Raw genomic sequence first — 15,538 nt, forward strand, 5'->3', positions numbered from 1 at the left:
TAAGCTTCCTCTATTTCCAAATTAAAATATTTTGAAAGATCGCTGCTGTACGCGTTTTCTATGCTATTAAACAGCGTTTCCAAATATGCAATTTGATCTGATTTGATCAACACTTCGAAACTCAAGTCAGCCATTTGCTTCAGGAGGTTCTCAATTTTCCTTCTAAAAATGGTAAATTTCCTATCTGACGTAGTTTGCTGTTGTTTTTGTGCGCCAATTTGAGGTTTCTGTTTTCTTTCTGGCAATGGAAATTCGACTTCATCTTTAAGAGCATGTTTGAATTGTTGAATCATTTCTTCGATTTGCTCTGTTACGTTGTCATAGGAATTCGACTTAAAATAGTCCTCTTCGCTTATGCCATCCGCCATTAAGGGGTTACATGGGCTTCCTCGGGCAAAAAACGGCCTTTTTTCAATAATTTTTGTTACATATAAAAAATGAAATATTTTAATGATTTTTTTTTTATTTAAAAGACTCATATTTAATAAACATTTTGTAAAATTTTCAAAAAAAATATCAAAATGGCAGTCATTACGACGCCATTTCCGGCAGTCCCTCGGAAAAAAGGTAGATCCGCGTTGTCAGCAGAACTTCTTTCAGGATCATCTGAAATAAAAATAAAAAATACGTGTTTTAGTAAAGACAATAAACTAGGTATTGGACGAAGAAAAAAAATGAAAATTGGATTTTTGGCAGACGTTTTTATAAAAAATGCAAATTTCAATGAACATTTCTCGAAATTTTTTTTTTTTTGAAATAGTTGTAATTATTATGCCATCTGCCATTAATTTTTCGTGCTTAGCGTCACAATCTTTTTGCATTTTAATGGTATATTTATTTAATTCCTTAACCTTCGGTTTTCTCTTCGATTTGCCCACTATATTATTATATGTTTGCAGGACATAGCGGAGAATGTCAATTTGGCTCTCAAGGATCTTTCCTCTGTTGATTCCTATGCTACAGGTTTTTTTTTAAATTGTATTATTGCGTTTTTAATCTCCAAAGGGATCGTTGGAGGTTATTGATTGGTCACCTAGTTGACCTTGCTGTGCCTCGACTCACAGCAGTTGAGTATCCCTTCGAATCGCAATTAAAGGATTTTTTCGTATAGTCTTTTACTATTACGGCTAACGTGTCCTGTTCCTTTTTCACAGTATAAGGCTTTATAATTGGGGCTCGAATGGATCAAATGTTTAGGAAGTTAGTGCAGCGCTGTGTCATTTATTCCTTACCTCGGGTGGAGGGTAATAAGTGATAGACACTGCTTTTTCCTGAAATATTTCCTTTTTTTTATTTTTTTTTTACCCTTTAGCACTGATGCACAGTGGTTCCATTTGTATGGAGGATAGCGACAAAAAACAATAGGGATACTCACCTGCAATATACACAGCATATTTCTGTCCATGCTAGTACGATATTCTGAAAAAATCGCAATTGTATAACGCCCACTTTTCATATTCTTCATATATAATTCTAACGTTAAAATACCTGAGCATGTGATAAATTTTGTTCCAATTCCCGGATTTATTATTAATAAATCGAAAAGAAAACAGATGTGCCATTTAATTTTATAAAATTAAACAATTTATTTTTTACAGTTCAAATAAAAATTTTATTAATTTGGAAGAAAAATAAGGGCGTTGTAAACCTCAATAAAAAATTCCTTTTCGTAATTAGTCTTCCAACAATTCTATTGTAGATTTTAATAATGCGCTTTTCTTTTTGCATGCAATTTTCGTTGACCTGTAATAAATGGATCTGAACTCAACAATAACATATTAAGTAAATCCGTATTTTTTGCAATTCGAGAAGTTTTCCTCGTATGTTGAAGCCTGTACCTCTTAATATCCTTGTTTTCGGCTTCCGCAGCTTCCTCTGATAGCTCTCCAATGGGTATTATTGCACTTTCGATGACTTCGGAACCATGCACTAGGACAAACCAATGCTATAACACGCACATTCGATGTATAAAATACACTTTGGAACTAAAAAGTTAGGTTAGTTTAATGAACTTTATTTAGAAACCTGCAAATACCTGCACATGAACTTAATATTATTTTAAACTATATACTTGTACCAACATTTACACACTAATCCGGTCACTGCATTCGGTTGACAAAGTTACTAAATCTCCAAATACATTTAACAAAGAACAACAAAACTGAATCAAAAAGACACTTCATTAAAATTTGTTATTCTAAAAACAACAGCACAATTTAAAAACTTGTTATTACTGAAAAATAATACTATTACCATCTACTTTATTTTCCATTTTCAGTATTTTTATTAAGACACTTTTTTAAATTAAGCTTTTGCAGTTGAATGAACACGTTGCTTTCGCTTTTATTTTTGTCAACTATTTACTTCTGTGCAAGGCCGTACATATGTTGCTTTCACTCAAGAAGTTCCGTTAGAAATAATCAAAACAAACTCAAAATACATAAATTTGATGGCATATGCAACTATTTATTTAGCTACAAGCCCAATATATAAACATAGACTTTTTTATTTTTGTCGTATGGGAGGAACCACCGTGTGATGGAGAGAAGTAAAAAATATAAATAAAGAGAATGTTTTTGGCTGAGATTGTATTTCAGCGATTGTGGCTTAAACTATCAAAATGTCTATAGCTAAAATGCATACTTGCAAATGCAGCTATATACATATAAAATATTAATAATTAAAAAGGTGAACGTATCTAAATAGATAAATATTTGCCGAGAGTGATGTCCGCAATTTTAAATTTAGTTAAAGCCCTTTTACCCCGCTTTTCCATCGCAGTTGTATAGCCACACCAACTCGTCACTAAATAATGACTGCATTACCTTCCCTATCGACACCTTATTAGATTTTAGATTTAGACCTTTTTTCAAATTTTTTTTTTTTACATATAAAAAAAGAAATTTTTAAAGAAATTTTTTTTTATTTAAAAGACTCATATTTAACAAACATTTTGTAAAATTTTCAAAAAAAAATATCAAAATAACAGTCATTACGACGCCATTTCCGGCAGTCCCTCGGAAAAAAGGTGCATCCGCGTTGTCAGCAGAACTTCTTTCAGGATCATCTGAAATAAAAATAAAAACTAGGTATTGGACGAAGGAAAAAAAATGAAAATTGGATTTTCGGCAGACGTTTTTATAAAAAATGCAAATTTCGATGAAAATTTCTCGACATTTTTGTTTTTTTTTTTTTAATAGTTGTAATTAAAAAAAATCCTTCGTTCAAGACCCTGTAAATGATATCTCAAAAAAGACGTTTTGCGGTGATCACTATATCTCTGAACTGGATCCTCTTTATTACTTGTATGACTTTATACACTTAATGCTTATATGAAAATTTATTATGACTCAAAAAAAGACGTATTGCGGGGACCACTATATCTCTGAACTGGATCCTCTTTATTACTTGTTTGACTGTAAGCATTTAATACGTTTATGCAAAGTCAATAGTTTCACCGGGTTTTTGTGGGGTTCTATTAAATGCATCGTACGACCTGTTTGCCTTGACGTATATTACGTTGAGTTCAAGTCTTTTTATTTCCAGAGTATAAATAGACTTATCTTCGGGTTGGGTGTCGTAGTGTTCCTCAATATATTCAAATAAATCGGAAATACAAAACTTGAATTCTTTCATTATCGATAAAAAATCCACTTCGGTTTTTTTTTCTAAACATCCGTCGGTAAAGTTAATTCCCATACTAGCAAGATTCCCGAAATGCATTGAGAGGCCCATGACAGGTAAGCAAGAAACCAGAAGGAGTCATTCCCTATATGCACAACACTTACAAAGGGATTCGAGCGGCCCAAACAGAGAGTTCATCATAAGGTTGCAAATATATGAACCCATTCATGCTGACTAGGGAAGCTTTTCTGTCTGACAAATAATTCCGCCAAAGCGTAATATCCGGACAGCCAAGTTCCTCCAGTCGTTGTATCACTCGATCCCAGCTTGGTTAATTGAAAGCCCCCTTGAAGTCAACAAATATGCCAAAGGCACTCTGACCGCCCATTATGTAAATTTTACCATTCAAAGTCACTAAGTTCAAATATCATTGAACATGCTTACTTATCAGCAAAGCTAAAGTACTATTAAAAATAAATATCTATTTTCAAACATTCAAGTTATCAGGCCTTTCACTTCGACCGAAAAAAAATGTTTTTTTTTTATAATTTTTTGTAAGGTCCGTATGACCTTCTTTATTCAAAAATTAAATTTAAGTTTTATACTTAAGCTATTAATAACCTTATTCTACCTGTTCCCTATATTATAATTCTTAGGAATTGTAGCTTTAGCGACTCGTGGCGGATGTTGACAAATATTAGCGTCAGCTATAATTTTTAATGTTACTTATGTTAACTTATATAAGTAATGAAAATATCAAAATAAAAATCATAATGAATAAATTCTCAGCTCATATAAATCTTTGTTTTTCCAGTAAGAAGTTAAAGATTCTTATTTGAGTTTATAACACACTGCATCGGTATCACATCGTCCAACAATCAAACTTTTCACGAACACCTTTCAACGAAAACTTTGGAAGTAACCATAATTTGGATCAAATGTAAACCAGTCACTTGGCTCGTTTAAATCGTGGAGACCATTAGCCGTCACACATTCGCTTAATTCCTCACCTCGACTGTGGCTCTGATACTCAGACATTTGCCGGGATACCTTACTAAACCATATCATTTGCATTCTTTCCGAGGATAAATGGGCCAGTAGTTCATCCATATAATGGATATAAGGCTCCAGATGCTCGCTAAACTTTCAATAAATTGTTGCTTGTTAATCAATTAACCGAACTCAGAACTACACAGTCGGAGTTGTGAACGAACTATTGCAGCATTGACCCCAATGTTCGTGAGGACTCTAAAACTTCCAGGAAGATCCCGAACCACACCATTGGTGGCGTAAGGCTTCTGGAGTATTGCGATGCTGCACCTGTTATCTATCAAACAACCCCCTAACTCGCACATTACGGCGTAAGAACCCTGGCAATTAAGCTTAAAAATCTCCCCGATTAGTGTCTGGCGGTGCCAGATGCCCAGCTGGTTTGACTTTGAATTCGCAGTTGCAACTAGGCAGGCGTATTAACGCAACCAGCAGCTCTGTGGCCCTCCTGACCGCACCTTCGGCAGATATCGGACTTGGTCCAACATTCCGCTACTCGGTGGTCGAAACTTATATACCGAAAACATCCGGCTCGAAGGACCAAAATGTCGGGGTGGTCGACGTTGTGTTTGGCAGTGTGTTTGGCGGTGTGCCAAATACAATAAAATTGTTAGAATTCAATAATAATTCAAATGTGTATATTTGAGTGAGTTACATATAATATGGGTGGGTTAGTATATAGAATTGCGTACTTATGGTTTATACGATAGTAATTCAATATAAGAGTTATTTATAAGTAATTTAAAAATAAGTTCTTCTATTGTGCGGTTTGTTATAGATTGTCTTATTGAGTTTACTGCAGTACAGCTTGTGACGATATGTTTGATAGTAAGTATCTCATCGTTGCAGAATTGGCAAGTTTGTGGGCTGCCTCTTTGAAAAAGATACTTGTGCGTTATCCGTGTGTGCCCTAGGCGAAAGCAAGTATATATTATGATGTTTCGTCTTGAAATTGTTGTTGGGAAGATTGGAGGAACCAAGTTTGGGTTTATGCATTTGTAGTCATGGTTTATATTTTGCCAATGTTCAACCATAAGTTTCCGATTTACTTTATTGATTGTGTTTTTTAGGTCTTTCTTGTTAAAGCTGATTGTTATGTGTAACGGTGAGTTGGTGGCAAGTTTTGCTGCTGCGTCTGCCGAGGTGTTGCCCTTTATTCCGATGTGGCTGGGAATCCATATCAACTTAATTTTTGTAGCATTGGAAGTTAATATATCTCTGATTTGGGATATCACGGTATCGTTATTGTTAATGTTTTTACCGATAGCAGAGTTGAGAGTGAGTCGCTAAAGATAAGCCATTTCCCTTTGCTTTTCTTTGCTATTTTACAAGCGTGGTAAACTGCGGTTGCTTCTGCAGTATATACAGATGCGTATGATGGCAGTATAGAGGAGGATAGTGTTTCGTTCTCGTTAACGACGCTATATGCGGTTATGTCCTTATATTTGGAGCCGTCAGTATATAAGTTAAATAGGTTAAACAATTCTTATTATTTCAATTATTTATTTTATAATAATTTGGTGGACTACTTTTGGTAAAACTTAAATCTAAAGAAAAGTATATCTAGAGCCTATGTTTACTGTTAGCTACGTGGCTTTGCATTGTTTCACTATTAATAGCATCAGGCGACCAATGCAGTGGCTGACGTGAGATAACGAATTTCCTTATCTTCTCAATATCTTCTGTTGTACTATTAATAATATCGAGCGACCAACGCAGTGGCTAGCGTGGGATAAGAATTTTGTTCACTCAAGCCACGCGTGAGTTCTCCGTCTGTGGATGAGCTATTTGAGTTAACTTATAAGGTAGACCAGTCTTGGTATTTGCTGCGTATATAATGAAAGTGCTGGAGATGCATTGAAATTGGAGTGATTTCTTTTTTGAATTTTGTTAACTGCAGTAATATGCTCTTGTATGTATTTTAAAGCTTCTAGAACTGATGAGGACTTTTGATTATCATCCACTTTCTCTTCTTCCTCAACGTCAGTCCTATCGAAAATATTTTTAATAATTTCTATATCAGTATGCATTACACTCTTCGTTAAATTAAAAATGAGAACATTGTGTTTGGTTTGAATGCCAAATTAATTCTGTTCTTTATTGCTAATCTTAAATATAACATATGTAACTTAATTCTATGATCAATGTCGCGTCTCTGTTGCAGCTATTCCACGAAACTCTTGTCTGTTTATGTTGTTTATACAGGTACCAGTTATCAGCAACGGGTGATTGTAAAATGTTCATACGCAATCATTGCACAGAAATATCAGCCTTTACGCTCATACGATCGAACTTGTTCGAACACTCATATTCAATGTTGATTTTAATTCAATCAAACCATGCGGTTCGTGTGCGCTCGGTCATTTCATAAACGATCGCCTCAAATCACTCAAGCTGGGTACTTGTTCGTTCAACTCAAAATGATTTTTTGTGATGGGGAATAAACTCAAAAAAGACACAAATGAATGTTTTGATTTTTATGCCGGTAGACAAACTGGATGACGGCAAAAGCAAACTGAGGTGGGAAAGAAGGAATATTAACTCATTGCAGTAAAATTATATTTATTTTCATACACACATATCTATATACATAAATACAACTTAAAATAATATGTTATTCATGAAAGGAAAATAAAAATAAAATATATAAAGAAAAAAATTTAATTCATATTTTCTTAAATAAGTATTAAAAAATAAAAAAAACTGAAAGCAATACTTTTAATTTTTAAAATTTTTGAAATATGATTGCAAAAATAACAAGCTGTCTATCGATTTTGGTCCAAGTCTGCTTCTCTTTTCTGTTATTACGTTGCCAGCCAAAGAAAAAGCTCGTTCAGCAGCTGCACTACTGGCAGGAATTGAATGGACTTGTAGTGCGACTTTAGATAAATATGGATAGAACTTTTCATTTGATTTCCACCTTTTTTTAAATATGTCGGGGAAAAAAATTGAACCTCTTTTTTATATGACGGTTGATTTGTAGATTCAGTGTCCAAGTCTATTGAAATACTGTTTTGAGTAAATGAAAATTGCGCAACGGAATCAGAACAAGGTGTGCACGGACTAGTTGGAATAGAATGAGATGATGATGATGTGGGGGAATTTTAAGTAAATTTTCAATTAAGGAAACGCAAAAATACTTAATATCATTTTAATCGGTTTGCTGTGTACTCAAAGCTGGTGGATATAAAAACAATGCAGTTTTTTGCCATATACCCACATTTACATCCCACATTTTTTCAACGTTTTGAGTAATTTTTTTCTTCAATGATACTATAGCAGCTACGTCTGTATCTTTAGGCATACAAGTTATCGACTTGTATTGTACAAGTCTAAAAAAAAGATTTTTTCGTTGGTCGCAAGACCTTTATTGAATCACCAAAACATTAATACTAAAAACTTAATTCTACTTATTCTCTCTTAAATATACCCTATTTCTACCTGTGTCAGCAATTGGTATTGGTCGGCGCATGCCGGATGTTGTTGCAAGTGTTTTATTTTGCTTATTCCTTTTTTAAGTCGATCCAGAATTTTGATCGGCGCATGCCGGATATTGCGCTGCTGATATTGACAATTTTGCTGAGCGCGCGTCTGGGCTATTTCCCAGTTCTTTGTAATTGTTGACTTAGCGCAATAGTGTTGGTGTTAGCTTTGGTTTCAACTTAGCTGGTGCTAACATACACACACTCTTAACTTTTTGAATTGCTGGTATAACGAAACCCAATGATGGAGAACTGCAAAGTTGTAATTTTTTAAATATTATTTCAAAATCACTGCACAAGTCAACAAGCTCTTTAAGCGTTGAAATATTTATCAACAACAAGCGTCGGCTTTCTTCTTTCTCTTTGAGAATTTCGTTAATTTGGAACCAATTGTCTACTATTGACTTGAACATAGGTAAATTCGAATTCCAACGGGTGGGGCAATCGTTTTTTAAAGAAGTTTGCAACTGGTGCTGCAAATTGGCTTTTTTGAAGTATTTAACGATCCTCTTGCACGCCTCAACAAGGTCTCGCAGCTCTGTAGTTTCCTTAAAGGAGTATTCCAATACATTTGAAAACAAATGGGAGCTGCAGTTTAAACGAATTTTAGCAGATCTTCAATATCGACATCTTCTCCATATTTGGCTCCAATTTTAATTAAAAACTGTGCGAGCTTTAAGAAGCCAGACCCCTTAATAGCTGTGAATGGCTGAAAATCTTCTGTAATCCACGTTACACAATTGTCAATGGCGGTCGTTTAATCTTCTGGTTCAACACTTTTTAGACACTTCAATTCTTTCAGTGATTGGCAGCACTTATGACGGCATAAATTGGACGTTCGTTTTGGCAAATATTTAAGAAGTTTTGAACATGAACGGCAGTGAACAAATTCCTCCAAAATATTTCCTTCCTCTTTAATTATTTCGGATAATATACTCCATATAACACTTCTGCCTTTGCGTCGTGGCGTCAATGTGTAAACATTTTTAAAAATTTGTTCTAGAATAAAAGTTTGATCATCCGACATTTTCTACGATGTTAAATGTATGCTTCTGCACAACAAACTGAATAAAATCAAATTGGTTGATGTTACTCAAATCAATCTTACTTTCGTTCAAACAAGTGAATTTACACAAACATGTTCGATCAATCCACTCATAAATATCCGAAAGACGTGTTCGACAACTTGATTGTGATTTTCTTCAATGCTGAGTTTTGTTACATGATTAAATGTGAGTAAAAATTTTGTTGTATGATGAAATCAAGAAAAATGTGATTTTTGCTGATCTCTGACAGGTACATCAAATGCTGTCAGTAGTTTTTGGTGGAAATGGTTATACAATTCTTGACCTCCTCCCTTTGTTGAATGAATCGTCCCGATTCATTAATTCAATATCGCAATTTTTAAATTGAATAAAATAATTACCATCTATGGTAAAGTTATTTGAATCACAATTGTGATTAACTGTTTCATTTATGGCATTGTGTCAATAATGTGCAATTTGTTTATTCAAAATAATTATCAAACGTATACCAAAGTTTATTTAAAATTATTATCGAATAAATAATAAAATATTGAAAAGAAAATTAAATTTATTCTCCAGCGCTTGCTAGCTCTACTCTGTTTGCTTGCTTGTTAACGAATGTTTCTCACTCGATTACACTGTCAGTGACAATTGATTATGTCGCAATGGGGTTGTGGCTATCCATTATTAAAGCCGCCTCTGAAATATTGCTGCGAGTTGTGCATTTCCTCGGCTGTGACATTTCGTGACCACTTTTCTATGACGCTCAGCAACTACTCCATTACTTTACAATATTGCATCATCCAAGCATTGTCTGAAACGCAACTGATCGAATTCGCCGCGATTGCTCTCTTTCTCTCTTTCTAACACGTTGTCACGCCGAGGCTACGCGAAACAGAGAGCTCTGCTGAACTCGCTCTTACAATAAACAGAAGACGGAGATAAAAAGGATGAGACAAAAATGGTATACACATTTTATTTAACAGAGATGCCAATATTTCAATTGAGATGACAGTTTTATTAGAGATGACAAAATTAATAGCGATTCGACACGGCCTTCCTGACCATCACACGTAACTTTTCATAGTCCACATTACAATTATTATTATTAATATGCTGACCAACCTAACTGACAGAAGTGAGAAGGAAACCCATACTACGAAGACTGACTGCGGATTCCAAAGATATGTTAACTTTGTATCAGGACAGCCCATCGGCTTACCGCAATGCCGATCACCAGACATCACATAAGTCAACACATTAACTCGTGTACCTATTAGCACTGGCAATTCGACATGCGGCCCACCTAAGGGTTTGGCGTCCCAACTAACGCATTGAAATCCATCAACGCAGATTATTCGCCTGAGTCCTCAAACGGATTCGTGTCGTCTCTTTGCACGTCTTCTAACTCATTGGAATCCACCAATGAATCTCTGACGTATCTTTCAACGTCTTCGCTCTCATTGGAATCCACCAATGAATCTCTAACGTCTCTTTGCACGTCTTCTAACTCATTGGAATCCACCAATGAATCTCTGACGTATCTTTCAACGTCTTCGCTCTCACTGTCATTGGAATCCACCAATGAATCTCTAACGTCTCTTTCGACGTTTTCAGACACATCACACATATCCAATCCCTTAGGAATCTCTTCTGTCGGCATGCTTCTTAAAGCTTCATGCGCATACTTATATGTCCGCTTATTCACCAAAGACTTTAGAGCATACCGATCTCCCTCCAGCACCTCCGTCACCAGGAATGGACCTTTAAATTTTTGGTCTAACTTTGTTTGGTGTCTCTCTTCATTTCTGAGTAGAACATAATCGCCAACCTTAAAATTTTTAAATTTAGCTTTGTTCTTATCAAATCTAGCTTTATCATGCAATGCATTTTTCTTCATATTTTCTTTTGCCATATTTCTTACAAAATTTACATCAACTTTATTATTATCTTCACATATTGGTAACATGTTAAAAGGTCTGGCTTCTTTTCCAATTAGTAATTCAAGAGGGCTAGCTTTTGTTACTCGATTTGTTGTACAATTTATAGACAATTGTATGTCTCCTAAGGCATCTTGCCAAGAGCGCTGGCTACTTTCAATGGCAGTTAACATACGTTTTAGCACACTCATAATGCGCTCCACTTGTCCATTTGCTCGACTAGCTCCTGTTGCAACTAGATGTAATTGCATTTTTTGCATGGAACAGAAATCACTAAAACATGAGCCTGTAAAGCATCTACCCTGATCTGCGATGATTCGTGTTGGTACTCCAAATATAGATATTGCTGATTTTAAAGCGTCTATACAGCTTTCACTATTAATATTTACCGTGTGGTGCAAATAAACAAATTTCGTAAATGCGTCTATTTGTACGATAATATACTCCTTCTGATCCTTCTTGCCACTTAATTTGCCCGTAATATCCATATGGATCGTGTGCCATGGAATCTCTACCTTGGGTATTGGGTGGAGTTCGATTGGCAACTTTCCCGAAGGAGGTTTAGTTAGTTTACAAGTAATGCAATTGTCTACAAATTTACGGACGTACTTGGCCATATGCTCAAACCAATAAAATTCGTACATTTTGTCTAACGTTTTTTCTCATCCCAAGTGTACGATTGATTCATGCACATGGTTTACTACCGACCATCTGAAAGCTCTAGGGACAACTGGAAGACATCTAGTTTTGCCGTTTCGCTGAATTTTACGGAAAAGAGTTTTTGAGCGCAATTCATAACTTCTTGCTAAATTCTCCTCGAGTTCATTGTTTTGAATTTTAGATGCAATAGTTGAAATCTGTGAATCTTTTTGTTGCTCAGCAAGAAGCCAGTTATCTGTAATATCAGCTAATAGTATATACAGGGTTACCCACTCGAAGTGTTACCTATTCAAACGACTATAATTTTTTAGTTTGATAATATTTTTATTGATTCCAATGACAAAAATGTATGAAAATAATCAAAAATTTAGAATCCATTCACTTTAGCTCGATATGGCCACCTTTTGCCTTGACTATGGCCCTCAAACGGTCAAAAAACGAGTTGCATGCTGCACGAATGTGAGCTTGTGGTATTTTGGCCCATTCACGTACAATCGCTTTCTTGAGCGCATCCATACTGGTGTATTTTTTAGTCCGCACCTTGCTCTCTAAAATGGACCAGATGGAAAAGTCCATCGGATTTGCGTCTGGTGAATTCGAAAGCCATTGTGTCGACGAAATGAAGCGTGGAACATAATTTTTTAACCACTCTTGGTTAATTCTCGCTTTATGTGACGGCGCCGAGTCTTGTTGGAACGTCCATTCTTTCCGGCCGAAGTGTTTACGTGCCCACGGCTCTAAAGCACCTTCCAAAATATTTTCACGATAATAAGTCGCATTTACTTTGACACCAGGCTCGATGAAAACGACTGGAGAGCGCCCATCAGCGGTCACGGCAGCCCATACCATCACTTGCGATGGGAAATTACTTCGGGTGGCCATTCGTAGGCTTAAATTCTCGTACGTGCGTTCGGTCAAGTAAACACGGTCATTTTGAGAGTTTATGAATTGCTCAATAGGGAAATTCTTCTCATCAGAAAACACAATGTTCGGAAATTCGCCACGTTCGTGCAAGTGTAACAACTCCTTCGCTCTTTCGAGTCTAACTTTTTTTTGCTGCGGTGTCTTACTAGCTAGAACATATTTCCATACATCAAATAATCATAACGTAAGCTAAAACCAGTGCGAACCTCAGTTTGGTTGTGAAACGGCTCACATTGCGGCGGCACGGTTTCCGCTTCGGTTTCCGCTTGTTATAGTGCCGACGAAATGTGTTTTTGTTATTGCAATTTTTGGAAATTAATTTTATTTGATTTAATTTTTTTATTTTGTACAAGTATGTGCTAACTTTAATTTTATTTGATTTAATTTTACTTGAGCAATGCAAAATATTGCTGAATTAGATTTTACTTACAAAATTGTCTGTATATTTTGTATATGTGCTAACTTGCATGTGCTATTCGTAATATCTTCTACTATATTTCTTGAGCATATCGATAATTTATCATATGACTTTCATTCTTTACTTTTTCCGTAAACTTTATTCTGGCAAATTAAAATTGATTTAAATTCGATTTTATTTATTAGTTCTTTTTCTTTTATTGGTCTTATTTCTAAAGTTTTACAATCGTTTTGCTCTGTGGTAGGCAAATTTATTATATAAATTAAGCTTTCTTTATTTGAAGCGATTTTTATTTCAGCAAATTCTAATGCTTCATCTACATTAACGAATGGTATGTTTTCATCTATTACAAATTGTTTAGTTATTTCCATTTCTTTATCAGACAATATGTATGAATTTATTATGTTAGATTTGGCCCAGTGTATGGCGTATGCTATATTAATTAGCTCTTCCTTTATAATTTCTAATTTAAATTTTATTTGCAATATTAAGTCATTCGCCACTTCTTTTTCTTCTTTCACCACTTTAGATATCTTATTAGTATTGTCTATGATTTCGTTTATTTTCGCATTTGTCAGTTTGTTAATTATTAGCTGTCTATTATTACTTCCTAGCACATTATTTTCCGGCAATCCATTTCCATGCGGAGCCTATAAAGTCTAGTGATCTCCTAACTTTACTGTTTATTCTAATTCTATCAAGATAATTTTTCGATTGGTTTATGAGGGATGTCAGGATGGGTTTCAATGGATGGTTTGCTAATTTATCATTAATTGTCATTTCTACACGGTTTATTGTGTTGTCGTAGTCTTGTAATTCAATTGTATGGATTATTTTGAATGTGCCTGTTTGTAGTTTTGCGGGACCTGCGTCGATTGTGACTAGTTGGGATGATGAATAGTCTAGTATTTGTACGTTTCCGTATGCCATGCAGGCAAAAAGTATTAATAATATTTTGAGTCGCATATTAATTAAGGCTTCTGCTTTCCGGGCTGGCTGTCCTATGACGTCCTGTTTGGATTCGTTTATTATCCTACTGAGGGGCCTTTATTTCCCGTGATGCTGCCTTGTTGTGTTCCTCGGGTGGAGTGTTCTATTCTGGGTACCACTTTCTGCTTTACCCGTGGTACTATAGCACTGTAGTATGTGGCACTGTAGAACTGTAGTTTATAGCACTGTTGTACGTAGCACTGTTGAACTGTTGTTTATAGCACTGTTGAACTGTAGCACCGTTGGACTGTAGTATGTAGCACTGTTGAACTGTAGCACCGTTGAACTGTAGTATGTAGCACTGTTGAACTGTAGTTTGTAGCACTGTTGAACTGTAGCACCAAGTTACTATATCCACGCGAAGGAAACACTTTCTTTTAGCTCGGGCGCCAATTATTCATCCTTCCACTTAAACGTGGAAAAAAAAAACAAATTTTTTTAAAGTTTGATTATGTTTTATTGAACTCTACTTCTCGACTACTTAATACTAACAATTATATCTTACTTTATACCTATCAATAATTTATGGTCACATTGCACTTCAATGTGACCGTATAAAACTCGGCTGCGCTGTCGTTGTAACTCTGCTGTGGTGTTGTTGTTAATTTTCGCAATTTGTTATTTTGCGTTTCCTGTTGTTGAATTAATGCAGACATGTCGTCAGCAATATTGGTTTATTAATTTTATTTGAACTTTGTGTTTTTATTCGCTTGTGTTTCCGTGCTTGTATTATTGCTGTGTTAGCTAGATTTTGGTGTTAACCAATTTGGTGTTAACTTGCATTACACAATTATTTATTAAATCTTGATAAAATACTTTTGGTTTATTCTTTATTCGATCACTTTTTCTAATATTTATCTGCGATTCCAAGTCTTCTTTTTCATAAGGCTTTTCACCAGACATTTCTGGATCGGCATTCTCAAATTCTACCATATCACTAGGCTGTTTATCTGCTTGATCAGATTTCCCATTATTATTGTGGACATTTTCATTATCAATATTTGATTGAATACTTTCACTATCTTAATTATTAAGCTGCATGTCATCCTCAACCACAGCTCTAGATTTTACCATATTTGTTTCATCAACAACAACATCTCTTGCTGTTACAAATATTTCTTTTCCAACACACCACACTCTATACCCATTTGGTTCATACCCCACAAGTATACCTTTCCATGACTTTTCGTCAAACTTTCTTTTTCGTAGTTTAATATGAACATATACTGTGGAACCAAAAACTTTTAAATATTTTAAACTTGGATTTTTGTTATGCCACATTTCATATGGTGTTTTAAATAAATCTTTAAGTGCATTGCTTGGACTTCTATTTATTAAATACGTTGCTGTTAATACAGCTTCACCCCAGAAACTTTTCTGTAGTTTGGCTCCTATAACTAAAGCACGATCTTTTTCAGTTATAGA

The 15,538-nt window shown here is 35.0% G+C and overlaps 1 long non-coding RNA gene across 1 annotated transcript in view; it reads left to right on the top strand.

Moving 5' to 3' along the window:
- The first annotated feature begins 776 nt into the window (after positions 1-776).
- LOC126756520 (uncharacterized) overlaps positions 777-15,538 on the top strand; it is a 58,307-nt gene continuing 43,545 nt past the window's right edge. Inside the window, exon 1 of the long non-coding RNA XR_007666597.1 lies at positions 777-963. This is a non-coding gene — a long non-coding RNA (uncharacterized LOC126756520). The remainder of the gene's footprint in view (positions 964-15,538) is intronic.

The sequence above is a fragment of the Bactrocera neohumeralis genome, chromosome 4 (assembly GCF_024586455.1).
Source record: "Bactrocera neohumeralis isolate Rockhampton chromosome 4, APGP_CSIRO_Bneo_wtdbg2-racon-allhic-juicebox.fasta_v2, whole genome shotgun sequence".
NCBI classification, from domain to species: Eukaryota; Metazoa; Arthropoda; class Insecta; order Diptera; family Tephritidae; genus Bactrocera; species Bactrocera neohumeralis.